This window comes from Myotis davidii, unplaced genomic scaffold, assembly GCF_000327345.1.
Source record: "Myotis davidii unplaced genomic scaffold, ASM32734v1 scaffold1464, whole genome shotgun sequence".
NCBI lineage: Eukaryota > Metazoa > Chordata > Mammalia > Chiroptera > Vespertilionidae > Myotis > Myotis davidii.
This window is the reverse complement of record NW_006295082.1, coordinates 236923-254626: the sequence shown is the minus strand read 5'-3', so window position 1 is coordinate 254626 and position 17704 is coordinate 236923.

Genomic DNA, 17704 nt, shown 5'->3' with positions numbered 1-17704 from the left:
AAGGTGGTGTGCATGTGCATGTGTGTGCGTGTGCATGTGTGTGCTGGGGGTGGTGCATATGTGATGTGCAGAAAGGGAGAAGGGGAAGGAGGAGATTGGCCATCCTGGGAGACAAGGTACCCAGAGGAGAGTGAGCATCACCTGGGGCCTACCGCTCATGGCAAAAGACTCCAGCGCCCTCACGCTGTTGGGCCCTGTGCACCTCACCTGCTCCAGTCTCACCTCCTGCCGGCCTTTAAAATCCATCTTAAGATTCCACTCCTCCATGGATCCTCCCTCACTCCCTGTTAGCACCGAGTCAACTTTCATTCCACCTACATTTGTTTAACAGTAAAGCTGTTCCTTGTGCAGCTTCTTGCCTGTAATTCCTTGAAGGGATCAATGTTCCCTTTTCTTTCCCAATCCTGGCCCACCCACACAGTCCATCCTACTAGCTACACGTATGGCTATTTGCTGCACTTCCTCCGTGCCAGGCTCTGAGCTAAGTTCTGCACATACATTATTCTAGTGTGTCTGCACAGTAACTCTAGGAAGTAGGGATTGCTATGATCTGCATCTGACAGCTGAGGAAGCAGATCAGAGAATTTAGGTAACTTGCCCAAGGTCGCACAATTGATAGGCAATGTATCGGGAATCTAATGTGAGAACTGTCTGAATCCACAGGCCCTGCTCATACCCACTCTGCCCAAGCCACATGCCAGTTCTCCCTGGGTTGCTCAGCTGCATGCATTTTGCACTCCTTAAGGCACCCAGACCCCATGATGAGGTGAAGTTTCCAATGTTCCTACCTCCCTAGGACTCATGTCATACCCACTTCCTCTGGGTGGCTTCACCCTGGGCCATGGCTGCTCAGGGAAACTATAGCCACTTAAGGAATCATGGGGAAGATGCCAAACTCAATATGGACTCGCTGGCTGTTGGAGGTTCAGCTGAGAAAACAACCGCAGGCCAGCATATTTGGCCTGCTTTACCACACAGACACAGCCTTCTTCACAGCCACACCCACATGAAACCATGAGCGCAGGGACCACAGGGCCACACAAAGAATGGGCTCTGTAACCTGGTGGCTGAGGGTTCAGGCTCTGCGGTCAGCTGAAGCCAGGTCAGCCCAGCTCTGCCATTAGTACCTATCTGACCTTGAGCAAGCCACTCTGTTTCTCTGCTTGGTCCTCTTGCACATAAAAGCGAGACGATAACAGTGCTTCTTTTATGTGCATGTTAAATGAGATAATCCATGTAAAAGAAGCAGAAATAAAAGAAAGCCTTTTTTATAAGTTAGAAATTATTAGTTTTGTGGATTGAATTGAGTTCCCCAAAACGATTGAAGTCCTAACCCTAGCGGCTGTGAATGCGACCTTTCTGGAAATAGGGCCTTTATAGATAGAATGAAGCTAAAGAGAGATCATTGGGGTGAGCTGTAACCTAAAATGACTGGTGTCCTTGTAAAAAGTGGAAAACTTGGACACATGTCCAGAGAGCAGAGCACATGTGAAGACACAGACAGAGAGGAAAGGTGGCCATATGAACATGGAGACAGAGATGGGGCGATGCTGCCACAGGCCAGGCACTCCTGGAGCCACCAAAAGCTGGAAGAAGCAAAACTGCCCCTGATGGTTGCAGACGAAGCACGGCTCTGATATCACCTTGACTTCAAACTTCAGACTTCAGGCCTGCGAGTGAACACATTTCTCCTGTTTTGAGACATCCTGTTTGTGACTTAATTACAGCAGCCCTAGAAAGCTAACAAACAAACAGTATTACAAAGATCACTATAGGAGCTCCAAGACTTCTGTCCTAGTTTTGACTTTGCTTCTAACTAGTTGAGTGAACTTGGACAAATTACAGAGGCATAGACTGGTAGACTGTAAGAAGACTTCATGCCTTGGTGAGGAAACAGGCCCTCAGAGGGGAGCAACTAGCATGTGACCCTAATGACCCTCAGTTGCTTCATCTGTCAACAATAGATAACCATCCTGCCCTGCCTGCTTCACCCAGCTGTGGCTGCGGTGTCAATAAGATCACCTAGGGAAACCAGTTGCCATCACAGTCATGGCAACACACATACCACTGTCTGCCTTCTGAGAAGCACCCTCATCAGTTTCCCAGGATTGCGGATGATTTAGAGAAAGGAACCAAGACAACCATGAGCTACTTGAAGCAGATGAAATCAATAACAGCCTCTGGGTACCCACTCCAACAGTTGCATAAATATGGAAGAGTTGAGTGCCACTTGAGAGTCAGTGTGGACAATCTATATTGGCATCCATGAAGGAGGGCTTGGTCTCTTAGGGAAGACTGTGATGAATCAGGACCTCTAGCTTCTGCCTGATTCGCCATGCATTCTTAGAAAGTCCTCCCTGGGCCTTCCGTGCCTGTCTATAAAATGTGGAGCTGGACCTGCACCCAGGTCTGGGTGACTCCAGAGTCTCTGATCTTAACCTGCATTTTATACTGGTTAAGTATAAAAGAGATGAAACCAATTGGTCATTCCAGGCAGATAGGACATGTATGTATGTATGTCCATGTCCTGAAGCCACAGAGCTGACAGGGTCAGGAGGTCAGCTGGCTTAATGTGCCAGACAATAATGCTCATGAGCAGATGTCTGAATGGCTTCTGGATGTTCCAGTGGTGCTTTCCTCACTCTATTTGAGGATGTTCATTCTGTTGGCATGGAAGCAGTTTTCCTTATGTGGGGAAGTGGTGAATATAAAGAGATTAAGAGTTTAAAAAACCAGAAATGCCTCAGTTTTGGTTCTGAGCTCCCTTTTTTAGCCCATATGACTAGGAAAATCATTTTGCCTTGCTAAGACTGATGTAGAGACTTTCAGAGTCACTGCAGGGGTGAATCAAGGTAAGGCTGTGAAATGATACATCTGATACGGGGTTAATCTCCAAAATTTATAGGAAACACATACAACTTAACAAAAGAAAAATAAACAATCCAATTAAAAAATGGGCAAAGGGTCTAAATAGACACTTCTCAAAAACTGACATACAGAAAGCCAAGAGACATATGAAAAAAATGCTCAAAGTCACTAATCATCTGAGAGATGCAAATCAAAATGACAATGACATACCACCTGACACCGGTCAGAATGCTCTCATCAATAAATCAGCAAACAAGTGTTGGCGAGGATGTGGAGAAAAGGGAACCCTCGTGCACTACTGGTGGAAATACAAACTAGTGCAGCTACTGTGGAAAACAGTTTGGTGTTTCCTCAAAAAATTAAATATGCAACTCCTATTTGACCCAGTGATCCCACTTCTAGGAATGTATCCTAAGAAATCAGAAACACCCATCAGAAAGAATATATGAACTCCTATGTTCATAGCAGCGCAATTTACAATAGTTAAGATTTGGAAACAGCCTGAGTGCCCATCAGCAGATGAGTGGATTAAAAAACTGTGGTACATCTAAACAATGGAATACTACACAGCTGTAAAAAATAAAGAATTTTTACCATTTGCAACAACATGAATGGACCTGGAAAGCATTATGCTAATCAAAATAAGCCAATCACAGAAAGATAAGTATCCACTCATATGTGGAATCTAATGAACAGCATAAACCGATGAACAAAAAATAGATCTGAAGACATAGAAGCACTAAACAGACTGTCAATTCTCAGAGGAAAGGCAGGGGTGGGTGGGCAGGTGGGAAGAGATCAACCAATGAACTTGTATGCATATTGCATAAGCCAGGGACAGAGACAATAAGGTGATGAAGACCTGGGGTTGGGGGTGGGGCAGGCTGGGAGAGGTCAATGGAGGACAAAGGGGACATATGTAATACTTTCAGCAATAAAGAAAAAAAGAAAGAAACATTGGGATTTGCTTCTTTGTGCTAATTTGGAGCTAGACAGATTATACTTACTCCTTTTACTTCTGTCAGCTTTTCAACTGTATAAAGACAACTCTCAACCAGCCCCCATGGCATTATCATCATATTCCTCTTCATCATCAATGTCCTCATCAACATTGTCACCTTTTACAGTCACGGGTTGCTTAATGGTGGGAATATGTTCTGAGAAATGAGTCACTACGCGATGTTGTCATTGTGAGAACATCATAGAGGCAATTACACAAACCTAGATGGTCTAGCCTACTACACACTTAGGCTACAACTCTGTACAGCATGTTACTGTACTGAACACTGTAGGCAATTGTAACACATGGTGAATATTTATTTATCTAAACAGGTCTAAACATTAAAAAGTATTGTATAAAAGATTTTTTAAATGGCATACCTGTGTAGGGCACTTACCATGAAAGCAGCTTGCAGGACTGGCAGTTGCTCTGGGCGAGTCAGTGAGTGAGTGTGACAGCCTAGGACATACTGTGCACGGCTGTAGACCTTATAAACACTGTACATCAGCATCACCACAAACATGTGTGCTGTACAATGTCACAGAGGCTACGTCACTAGACAATAGGAATTTTTAAGCTCCATTATAATCTTATGAGACCACCATTATATATGTGATCTGTTGTTGACTGAAACATCATTATGCAGTGAGTGTATGATTGTTATCATCATCACCAAAAACCTCCTCACCATCATTTTTATCAACATCATCATCTTGTATCATTATCATCCTAATCATTGCATCATACATTTTAATTAATACTAGAGTTTATCATGTATTTTCATAAGTGTGTCCAATGGATCCATCAACAATTTAATAAACTTAATACTACCATTACTTTACTGATGAAACTGAATCAGAGACTTTCTCAGGCTCACACAGCTAGAATCATCGGAATAGGGACCTAACTTAGGTCTTATTATGCCGATCTTAGGATGATTCTTAAATGGCATTATTGTTTTAGCAAACATATCACCTAGCTAGTTCAGATTACACACAAGATGAGGCAGGAACCTCCAAGTGTTTTTCAGTGAGGTTTGATATTTTCCAAGATGTTCTTTGCAACTGACTTCTTAGACTTAAAAGGAAGGTTTTATGTGTGAGTGTTGAGAGAGAATGCATACACATCCCTGGACACCTCAGGGGGCTATCCCCTTGCCAAGCAGACTTGAGATTCAGCCCACACCTGCAAGATTTGGATATCTTTTGTCCCTGAGTCTCACTCTGTCTGGCTAATCCAGGCACAACTTCCTGCTGCCTCCTTATAGGACACAGTGCAGACCAGAATATTAATGGAGATTACAGTAAGGAGAAAAATAAATTTGGAGGAGGGAGGGAGCTTCCTGGCAGGGAAGCTTAACACCCAGCTGGGGGCCTTCCATGGATGCAGTAGGCCTTCCCGGGGGTGCTCGTCTATAAAATATACTCTGTCCCTAGGTTATTCTTAAGACAAATCTGCCCACACCTTTGTTTTTCTTGGTAATTGACATGCATGCATCGTTTTCCCCTGCATATCAAGCTCTGCCCACTGTAAGTAGGGTGATTCTGCAGCCTGGTTTGGCTGGGACAGTAAGGTTTACATCAGATGTCCCCATCAGTTTACTATTTGTCATTATCAAAAGTGTCCCTGTTTGTATATTAACCATAGAACATTCTTTCAAGGATAAACATCAAAGAAGGCAGGAAACAAGGGCCACCAAATGAGGGTTTTGCCAAGTTGCTTGCTGGAAGAGCATTAGACTCTAGCAGGGAACTAAGTTTAAGTCTCAGCTACCTAGGTAGGACTCAGTTACCACATCTGTAAAATGGGCATAATTGTGCTCACTTCCCAGTGTTGTCAAAGGTGAATGACCTCAGGAGGTTCTCTTCCCTGCAGCTATCACCTTGAATGATGTTATACCTTCATGTTTTCAGTTAAAACTGAGCCAATCTGGTCTCATAGAATCAGTGAGGGCTTTGGGCCAGAGTCAGGGGCTCACCACTTATGAGGTCTGCTCAGCTGTAAGAATCTAGTTATAACTGAAAACATCCAACCCATATCTTGGTACTAATACCGGTTGGAGCAGTCACACCCTAGGAACTGCTAAAATGGTAGATGGATTTGGAAAATCTAAAAGATTATAAAAGGCATTTACTTGTTAGAATTTAGGAAATAAGAGCCAAAAAGAAGAAAGCAGTATTGGGGATAGATTATCTAAAATAAGGACTGAATTTGTATAGGGGAGGAAGAGATTGGAGTCAGCCCTGCAATGTAATTCCCCTGGAGCGCCTGGCCCAGAATGTTCTCTCCAGACTGGTTATTGAGCCCAGCACCATTTACCAAACCCAATGTTGGTGAGTTCCAGGTGCCACTCTTCCCTTTCCCTTGCTTATGGCCAACAGGGATGCCCATCAGACACACCTGGCCCACAGACCACGCTGGCTCCTTTTCCAGCCACATGCCAGCTATGTGCCTGAGACCTTAACTACTAAGAGCCACACAGTATGTCCAAATGTAGATGGCACTGCCAGGCCTTGTTCAGGTTGTTTCCTCTTTTTCACAAGCCCTGGTTCTCCCTACCCCAAGTGAATGCAGCCACCTTTCAACACCCAAATAAAGACTGTTGACTTTCAAACCTATTCTTGACTGTTTTCCAGGCAGTATGAACTGCTCCTTCCCCACCACTTCCATGTGAGCTTAAGTCTCCTTGCAAACCTAGCCATGCTTTACAAAAGATGTCTCTGTGTCTGTCTGCCTCCATCCACACTGAGCTCAAAGAGGGCAGGCACTCTCCCCACCCAGCTCTGTATCCCCAATGCCTCACACAGTGACCTTGGTCAGGTTAACCTCTGAATATAAGGTGTTTTGACCCCTCTATTAGTCAGGGTTCTTCAGAGAAACACAACAAATAGAATATTTGTGTGTGTGTGTGTGTGTGTGTGTGTGTGTGTGTGTATGGATAGATGATAGATACATAGATAGATAGATAGATGATAGATAGATTTACTATAAGGAATTGGCCCACACAATTATGGAGCCTGACAAGTCCAAAATCTGCATAGCCAATGACTCAGGTGGAAGACTGTCAAGCAGGAAAATTCTCTCTTACTCAGAGAAAGGGTCAGCCTTTTGTTCTATTGGGGCCTTCTGATAGGATGAGGCCCACCCACATTGTGGAGCACAATCTGCTTTACTCAGTCTACTAATGCAAATGTTCATCTCACCCCAAACCACCCTCACAGACATACACCTGGAATAACATTGGCCAAACCCCATTGCCCCATCTAGTTGACACATGAAATCAGCCATCACAGTGCTGGATATTGTTTTAAGGCAATGAGCATTCATTCCCTGCCCTTTCTATGTTCGCCAGTGTATTGCAGAGCCTGTTTCCTAGACATTCTCACCAGCAAGATTATGGTTGAAGTTTTGCCAATGGATCAACTTGAAAGAGGTTTGGAGGCAATACAGAGGCATCCTCCCTCCGGCAGGGTGACTGGAGCATCAGCACCCGCAGATGTGCTCTTGAGTGGCCAGGTAGCCTTCCCATCCTCTTCCTGTCGTCTGTGCTGGCAGCAGCAGCTTCCTGCAGCCTCCTGACCTCTGGATCACAGCTTGCAGAGGCAGCCTGACCCAAACCTCGAGGTGGTCCCTGACTGCTTCTCTTCTCTAATGGGACTTATTTGCAGAAAATCTCATTTTTCTTGAAATACCTAAAGCGGTTTTATTTCTTTCTTTTTCTGCACTGACTCCAGTTGATACATCATCAAATTGACCTGAAGGTTTTTGGATTCTGGATTTCTAACTATAAAATTTTACAAACAGAATTACACCAATATTAATACATTTTTACCAAAAGAGCATTTTGGGGAAGCAAATATCATTAAACAAATATAATTTCTAGATCAATTGTCTATATAACACAGTTAGGAATTTTTTCCCCTTATTTTCATTTTTATTTTACTAAAAAAATTTAATCAGAATCATGTTTTTTCTCTTTTTGCTGTAAAATTTAACAATTAGAAACAAGTCCACTAGGCCTTTATTTTTGTCTAATTGAATAATATCATATCTTCTAACATTGTGAGTTTGGTTTCAAGGTTTTTTTGTTGTTTTTTTTTCCATTTTATTTTAAAATATATTTTTTATTGATTTCAGAGAGAAAGGGAGAGGAGAGAGAGATAGAAACATCAATGAGAGAGAATCACTGACCATGGTTCATAGGTTGACTCTCAACCACTGAGCCATGCCAGCTGGGCTGGTTTCAAGGTTTTATTTCTAACAAATCCAATTTTCCTAAGGAGAGTCTAAAATTTCACTTTTGCCAAGACAATTTAATTCTTTTGTCAATTTTAATTCATAACAAATTTTACCATATATAGCTTTAGCTACTGACAGCTTAATTATATGTTGACTATTTTCACACAGACCAATTTTTTGGATTTAATTTTTGCATTTTTGATATTATTGTTAGAAAACAAAAATTCAACTGAGTAAATGTAAAGTTCTGAATTTAAAGGCCATGTATCAGGCTGTATCCCATCCAGTAAGTAGAAGTGCTCTGAGGAGCTGTACAAAATGGGAGGCTTTTAGAGGCAGAAATATTGCAGGACACAGAGGTTAAAGGAGTGGATGATTTCAGGCAAGGCCACCTTCTCATAGAGCAGTGGTTCTCAACCTGTGGGTAGCGACCCCTTCGGTGGTCGAACAACCCTTTCACAGGGGTCGCCTAAGTCCATCGGAAAACACATATATAATTACATATTGTTTTTGTGGTTAATCACTATGCTTTAATTAAGTTCAATTTGTAACAATGAAATCGGGGGTCACCACAACATGAGGAACTGTATTAAAGGGTCATGGCATTAGGAAGGTTGAAAACCACTGCTGTAGAGAGAGAGGCAGGGCGCTTAGGGCAGGTTATCTCACTGGTGCCAACCAGGAAACTCCAGGCTGCTGGGAGCAGCTGACACTGCAGTAGGGTTGGGTATTAAGTCTTGGTGGGGTTTACCAGAAGTGACTCCATTTGGGGACTGTTTTATTTTTTTTAACACTATCCACAGATGTGCGTGACATTGTGATATAATACAAAATAAATATTTTAGTCTTCATCCACAGTTTCAGCCTTGTGATTTCCTGTTTACTAAAGCAGTGGGAGCATTTTTGTTATAATATTTGGTTTTTGTCCTCAATTCTTAAATCGAGATAAAGGTAAACAGATGCCTTTTATTACTCATAGCAAACCCCTTTCAATCACACCTGAGTTTATGCTAATGAGATGATTTTTAGAAAGGGAAAACTGGCTGGAGGTTGAACTAATCATCAAGGGCCAATGATCTCATCAGCCATGCCCATGTAATGCAGCCTCCAGGAAAACCCAAAACAATGAAATTTGAAGAGGTTCTGGGTTGGTGAACAATCATGCATCATATGCCAGGAGGTGAAGCACCCAGGTCCACAGAGGCAGCTGCTCCCAAATTCCGGACCCTTTCGGACGTCACCTTATGGACCTCTTCGTCTGGCTGTTTACTCTTATACTTTAACTAGTGGCCCAGTGCACATTGAAAGGAAGCTAATTAGAAGAAATACTTTAATATCACTATTCGCCCTTTCTTTATAATAGAAATGTCAGAGATGAAGTGTCAGAGGTATATTGTGCCAATAGTTGGTCTTCAGACATATTCTGTCAAGGACACTGCTTTCTTTCAGCTCCAGAATGTCAACAAAAACAATCAAATTCACGATCAACAATGACAGATCAAAATACATGCGTGGAATTGGTGCCAGCGAGAGCTTTATATGTATTGCTCATGCACGAGTCAACGTTTATTTTTAAATTGCCAGTGTGCATCATATGTACCGGCTGGTTGGTCAGTCAAACAGTCAAATGGACATACAGTTCATCACTTAGCCTTTTATATATATAGATATCCTTTGTAAAAATCAGTAATTTAGTAAGGAAACTGTTTTTCTGAGTTCTGTGAGCTGTTCCCAGTGGGAGTCATGGGAACCTCTGATTTATAGCCAAGTTTGACAGATTGTGAGCAACCTGGGGACTCATCACTAGTGATTGTTGTCTACAGTCTTTTTGTTTGTTTGTTTGTTTGTTTGTTTTTTGTTAATCCTCCCCAAGGATATTTTCCCATTGATTTTTAGGGAGAGTGGAAGAGAGATGGAAAGAGAGAGAAACACCAATGTGAGAGAAACACATCGATTAGTTGCCTCCTGCATGAGCCCCGACCAGGGCCCAGGCTGGGGAGGAGCCTGCAACCAAGGGACATGCCCTTGACTGGAATCTGGGACCCTGTGTTCTGCAGACCAAGGCTCTATCCCTGAGCCAAACTGTCTGGGGTTGGGGGGGGGGGTGTCTTATGGAACTGGCTAGTATCAGGATTAAGTTGAATTGTAGGATACCCGGCTGGAGTTGCAGAACTGCTTGGTGTGGAAGACCCACACCTCTGGTGACCAGAAGTGGGGCGTTCTGTAAATACAGTGTTGTAGTAGAGAAAAATAGAGTTTTACCTTCTATTGTGACTTTTCACAATAGTTTTCGGATTTCACTGTGCACTCTTAGTTTGTGTCAGATTTCTTTCTTTTTCTTTTTCTTTTTTTTTTTTTTAATTAGAAGAGAAAGCTTATTTAGAAAGGTACAGAGGTAGTAGAAGTGAGCCAGCTGGGCTGTGTAGGATCAGGAAATAAGTTATGGAAGCAAAAGAAGGGCCCTAGAAGTTTTGAGAAAGAAAGGCAAAGGTAATGCATGTGAGTGGGGGTAGGGGAGGTTCGGGCATGCTCTGAGAGGAAGAGCAGGTCATGGTTATTATTTCTACAGGTAATGACTACTGTAAATTAATTGTACAAAGACTGATTCTTTGCCTTGTTTTTTAATGAATCAAAGAGCATCAGATGTATGTGCACAGTAAGCTCATTACATTGTTATCTTTAACTAGAGGCTCGGTGCACAAAACTCGTGAACTGGAGGGGGCGGGTCCTTCAGCCTGGCCTGCACCCTCTCACAGTCCAGGATCCCTCACTCCTTACTCTTACTGCCCATCTGCTTGCTCCTTACCACTCAGCTTGCTGCTCCTTAGCAGCAGGCTCCTTGCCACTTGGCTCGCTGCTCCCTAGTGCTGCTGTGGAGGTGGGAGAGGCTCCTGCCACCACCGCTGCATTTGCCAGCCATAAGCCTGGCTTCTGGCTGAGTGGTGTTCCCCATGGGGGAGTGCACTGACTACAAGGGGGCTGTTTCTGCACTGAGTGTCTGCCCCCTGGTGGTCAGTGCATGTCATTGCGACTGGTCATTATGGTCGTTTTGTTGTAATGGTCACTGGGCTTTTATATAATAGACTAGAGGCCCAGTGCAGGAAATTTGTGTACTGGAGGGGTGTCCCTCAGCCCACCCTGCAACTCTCCAATCTGGGACCCCTTGGGGGATGTCCGTCTGCCGGTTTAGGCCCTATCCCCATCTCTCTGAGATTTGTCATTCTGTTCCATATTTCCATGTGTCTGGCTCTATTTTACTCATCAGTTTATTTTGTTCATTACATTACTTCTTTGTTTGTTTTTATTTTAGATTCAATTGTTGATAGATATGTATTTATTGCCATTTTATTGTTCATATTTCTTCTCCTCCTGCTCCTCCTCCTCCTCCTCCTCCGCCTCCTCCTTCTTCCTCTTCTTAAAGAATATCCTTCAATATTTCATGTAATACTGGCTTGGTGGTGATAACTCCTTTAGCTTTTTCTTGTCTATGAAGTTCTTTATCTGTCCTTTAATTCTAAATAAGAGCTTTTCTGTGTAGGATAATCTTGTTTTCCAGTCCTTGATATTCATCACTTTGAGTATTTCTAGCCACTCCCTTCTAGCTTGCAATGTTTCTGTTGAGAAATCAGCTGACAGTCATATGGGTGCTCCCTTGTAGGTAACTAACTGTACTTCTCTTGCTGCTTTTAAGAGTCTCTCTTTGTTTTTAACCTTTGTCATTATAAGTATGATGTGTCTTAGTGTGGGCCTCTTTGGGTTCCTCTTGTTTGGGACTCTCTGTGCTTCCTGGACTTTTGAATCCATTACTTTCATCAGGTAGGTGATTTTTTTCTGTCATTATTTCTTCAAATAGCTTTTCAATACCTTGCTTTCTCTCTTTTCTCCTTCTCACCCCCATAATGCTAATATTGGTATGCTTGAAGTTGTTCCAGAGACTCCTAATACTATCTTCATATTTTTGGATTCTTTTTTCTTTTTGCTGTTCTGATTGGGTGTTTTTTGCTTCCTCATATTCCAAATCACTGATTTGATTTTCTGCATCCTCTACTATTGAATTCCTATAAGGGGCGACCAGGCTGGCAGGGGAGCTAGGGGGAATCAGGCCAGTAGGCAGAGGCAGTTAGGGGTGATCAGGCAGGCAGGCAGGTGAGCAGTTAGGAGCCAGCGGTCCCAGATTGTGAGAGGGATATCCGACTGCTGGTTTAGGCCCGATCCCCAGGTTTAGGCGCTTTCTTTTGATGTAGTTCCATTTGTTTATTTTCTCCCAGGATTGGGCCTAAACTGGCAGTCAGACATATCCCAAGTGGTCCCAGATTGGAGAGGGTGCAAGCTGGGCTGAAGGGATGCCCCCATGCACGAATTTTGTGTACTGGGCCTCAAGATTTTTATTAAATCTTTATTGTTGAAAGTATGGCATATGTCCCCTTTTTTCATCATTGCCCTCCCCCACCCAAGCCTTCACCATCCTATTGTCTGTGTTATGCATATATGCATATGAGTTCATTGGTTGATCTCTTCCCACCCTCCACCCTCCCCTGCCTTCCCTCTGAGGATTGACAGTCTATTCAATATTTCTATGTCTCTGGGTCTATTTTTGTTCATCAGTTTATGTTATTCATTAGATTCCACATATGAGTGAGATCATATGATACTTATCTTTCTCTGACTGGCTTGTTTCGCTTACCATATACTCTCCAGGTCCATCCATGCTGTTGTAAATGGTAAGAGTTCTTTCTTTTTACGCTGCATAGTATTTCATTGTATAGATGTGCCACCGGTTTTTAATCCACTTATCTGCTAATGGGCACTTAGGCTGTTTCTAAATATTAGCTATTGTAAACTGTGATGCTATGAACATAGGGGTGCATATGTTCTTTCTGATGGTTGTTTCTGATTTCTTGGGATATATTCCTAGAAGTGGAATCTCTGGGTCAAATGGTAGTTCCATATTTAAATTTTTGAGGAAACACCAAACTGTTTTCCACAGAGGCTGCACTAGTTTCCATTCCCACCATCAGTGCACGAGGGTTCCCTTTTCTCCACATCCTCACCAACACTTGTTTGTTGATTTGTTGGTGATTGCCATTCTGACAGGTATGAGGTGGTACCTCATCATTTTGAGTTGCATCTCTCAGATGATTAATTACTTTGAGCATTTTTTCATATGCCTGTTGGCCTTCTGTATGTCCACTTTTGAGAAGTGTATATTTAGGTCCTTTGCCCATTTTTAAAAATATAAACTTTGATGGTATAGTCAAACTTCTGAAAACTAAAGACAAAAATAAAATTTTTAAAGTGTCAAGAGAGAAATGACAGCATTCCTGTAAGGGGAAAAAAAATTGAAGGACAACATCCAGAACCATGAAAGCCAGAAGCAAAGAGCACAACATTTTTCTAGTGCTGAAAGCAAAGAACTGTCAACTCAGAATTTGTAACGGGTTAAACTGCCCTATGAGAATGGTTACAGAAAATCCTCTCAACAAAAAGGAGATTACAGAAGAAGGAATCTTAGAACATCAAGAAAGAAGAAAGAATGCAGAGAAAGTACAATGTGATTAATACAATAGGCTTTTCTTCTCCACTTGAGTTTTCTAAATTGTTTGATGGTTGCAGCAAAATTATAACATTGTATGATGTGTTTCTCAAATTATGTACTGTAAACATTTAAGATAATTAAAAACGTGGGGAGGTAAAGGGACCTAAATGAAGATAAGATTTCTACATTTCACACAAAGTGATAAAATATTTACAATAGATTCTGGGATGTTATATATGTATGTGTAATACCTAGAGCAATGATTTCTAAAACTATACATAAAGATACACTGAAAAATTCTTGACATATCAAAATAAAATTCTAAAATATGTTCAAGTAATCCACAGAGAGGCAAGATAAAGGAAATAGATGAATAGAAAACAGAGGAAACACACAAAATACTAAAATGACATATTTAAGCCCTAAGATGTCAATAATGACATTAAATGCCAGACTGACCAGCAGACCCTGAGCGACAGATGAATGATTATTCTGACACATGTTTCTGTGAAAGAGAGGCTAAGGGACTACTTAGCTGTAGCCACCAAGTAGCTTGCCTCCTTAGCTTTTATTGTAACAACAGCTTGAACTAAAATTAGCTATTCGATACTATCACCAGGGTAAGCATCCTTGAGAAGACACATGCATCTGCAGTGTCCTTTAAGCAAGGACGCATCTAAGTAAACACCCGGGGGCTCAGACTTGTTTGGAAAAGTCAAGGCAGAGGCTGCCGCCTTTGGCAAGGTCTCCTAGAGGCCTCCGACCTTTCAGAGCTTCCTCCTTACAGGCTTTCTAACCAAGTCCCGTGCTTCCCCACAATTAAATATAAAATGGTCTAAATACTAGTTAAAAGACAGAGATTAGCCCAATGGCTAAAATAGTATGACCCAACTATATGCAGTCTACAAGAAATTCACTACAAATATAATGACATAGACAGGTTGAGTGTAAGAAGATATAAAAAATATCATGCAAACATTAATCAAAAGAAAGTAGGAGTGACTATATTAATACAGGTAGAGTGGACTTTGGAGTAAATGAAATTACCAGAGACAAAGAGGAATATAACACACTGATTAAAAGGTCAGTCCACTAAGAAGACATAGCAATCCTAAATGTGTATGCATTGAATAACAGTGCTTTGGAATATATGAGGCAAAACTGATAGAACTAAAAGGAGAAACAGACAAACCCAAATTATAGGTAAGACACTAGCACCTCTTTCTCAACAATTGATAGAACTTCTGCTGGTCAGAACACCAGCCACCAACAAGATTAAGTTGACATTTATAAACTAATCCACCAAGATGAATTCTGTGGTCCTAGATTTTAGTGAACACCATTCTTTCTGAGCTTGGTACCTTGCTTATTAGACATCCTTAAATAAAGACTATACAAGAAAACAAACATTTTGCTAACTGCTAATTTTTTAATGATGATCTTACTTTTAAATTGTTATTTCTATGGCTGTAAGAAAACAAGAAGGCTATACCCCAATCAATTGGTTGCAAACCTTGGTACTGAACCATGGAAACTCCGGATGGATGCACAAGTGATTTTAAAAAGAATAAAGCCCAGAAGCCACTCTGCTGCCCATGACTAATGCCAAGTGTATTAAAGGTGTACTAAAGTAAGCCTGAGGCCAAGCCCTTTGTAGAGCCAACTGCCAAGTTTACAAAGTTACATCAGCAATATAAGGGATCAGATAGAGAATCTGAGAACATCAATACTAGTACTGAACTTTGTTCTAGCATATACTAGGTAATAAACTTTTGTAGGAAAAAAATGAATGAATGGTTCCAACTTTGTTACTTTAACTATTGGGTGTTATCACCTTTCTGAGCTTTCTTATGTACCAATGGAGTGAGAACTCGAGTCCAATAATCTCTCCAGTCTCTGTTAGCTCTCATAGTCTGTAACAGTGCCTCACATTGCAAAGCACTTTTACACATATGATACCACTCATAATGTCAGTGCCTCTCCACCACAGTGCAGAGAGTGAGCTGAGCCCATTTTAAAGGTGAGAACACTTAGTGCTTAACACAGTGCCTGGCATATGCCTAATAATTGTTAGTTATGATTTGTTCTTCTTAAAAATCCCAGTAGTCCTAGCTGGTTTGGCTCAGTGGATAAAGCGTCAGCCTGTGGACCGAAGGGTCCTGGGTTCAATTCTGGTCAAGGGCACATGCCCGAGTTGCAAGCTCAATCCCCAGTAGAGGCCATGCAGGAGGCAGCCGATCAATGATTCTCTCATCATTGATGTTTCTATCGCTCTCTCCCTCTCCCTTCCTCTCTGAAATCAATAAAAATATTTTTTTTTAAAAATCGTAGTAATTAGTAAAATATGTTATTTTACTATTTTCCAGATATGGGGAATGAGAAGAATATTGCAATTTTCTCACCAATGACAACATCCATCATTTTGTAAATTGACATGTTTTCACAGACCCCTCATTGTAAATTTTGGAGTGTCCAGTGACAGCCAAGGTGCTGATGTCCATCTTTCAGGCAAAGAATGACCTAATTACATGTTCATTGTTGTCACCTCATAAGGGTATAAGGGTACTGATTTAGCTTGACACTTTTTTTAAAAATCTAAAACAGTTATCAAGTCAGTTAACTATAGCTACAGAATCAGAAACTCAAAAGCAGGTCAATATGAATTACCCAAACTGAAGCATAAAAGGATAAAACAATGCACGAGAAAGAAAAAAACATAAAACTTCCCCCCAAATCTTGTACTAAATTGAATGCTCCATGTTCATTTTTGCACCTTCATTGCCCCCTCCCCATGGCCACAGCACCGTATGCGGTATAAGTCCCATCTGAGGGCCCCTTGCGTTGTTGTTATTAAGGCTCTTTCTGATGCTCGGGCTCAGCATCAGGCCAGAGTCATCTTTCAGGGAGGCATGCTTTTCAGCCTACTGTCCATTGAATAGAAATGCATACAGGGAAGGTCTCTATGCATGTGGACAGTTCCGTTCTCTTGTTCTTATTTTTTACTGGGAAAGGGAAGGTGTAGGGAGGAAAGAGTTGACACAGGCAGAGCTCAGTTCACTTTCTATCCATAATCATGTAGGGCAGCGGTTCTCAACCTGTGGGTCGCGACCCCTCTGGCGGTCGAACGGTCCTTTCACAGGGGTCACCTAAGACCATCCTGCATATCAGATACTTACATTAAGATTCATAACAGTAGCAAAATTACAGTTCTGAAGTAGCAACGAAAATAATTTTATAGTGGGGTCACAACATGAGGAACTGTATTTAAAGGGCCAGAAGGTTGAGAACCACTGATGTAGGGTGTGAATACAGTCACCCAGGCCAGCAGTCCCGAAAGTTGGTCTGGCCCAGCATTTGCTGCTCAAGCTTCCCCTGTATCCCAGGCTTGACCTGGCGCTGCTGCATAGCTGTTTACTTTCATCTCCAGCCACGGAAGGAGGCAGCAGAACCCTCATTTTCAGGTACAGATACTGAAGTTCTGGAAGCCCAGGAAAGCTCACGAACCAGTGAACCTCAGGTGCTGAGCCTTCCGTCTGACAACCTGCAATTTGCGCCACTGCTGCTCAGCTGCGAACTCAGGTGTGGACAAGCCAGGGGACAGGCCCTACTCTGGCAAGAACGAACCCCTTGTCTTCCGAGCAGACAGCATTTGAAAGGGTTCCTTTCTCAAATCAGCTCCCCAGTGGGCCCAGTGCATTGGCTGTGGTATTGAGCACCAGGGCCAGCCCTGAAGAAAGGGGTTCAAGCAGTGAGGCCTTGCCAAGTCCCTCGCTGGCCTCTGACTAACATAATCCAAGGAGGTGGGGTGGCCAGGCCCAGAGAACTGGCTGTGTATGCTAGAAGCACAGATGGCAGAAAGGCAGGGAGGTCCTAGTTCCCACTTGGGGAGAGAGGAGACTTCCCAGCAATTGCCCTGCACCCACCTGGAGGCAAAAGAGCAGCAGTTTAGCTCTGGCTCCTGAAAGGGCGAGGACTATGCCCTCTACTTTCCCCCAGGGTAAGGACTACGCCCTCCACCTTGCCCCAGGGTAAGGGCTATGCCCTCCATCTTACCTTGGCCA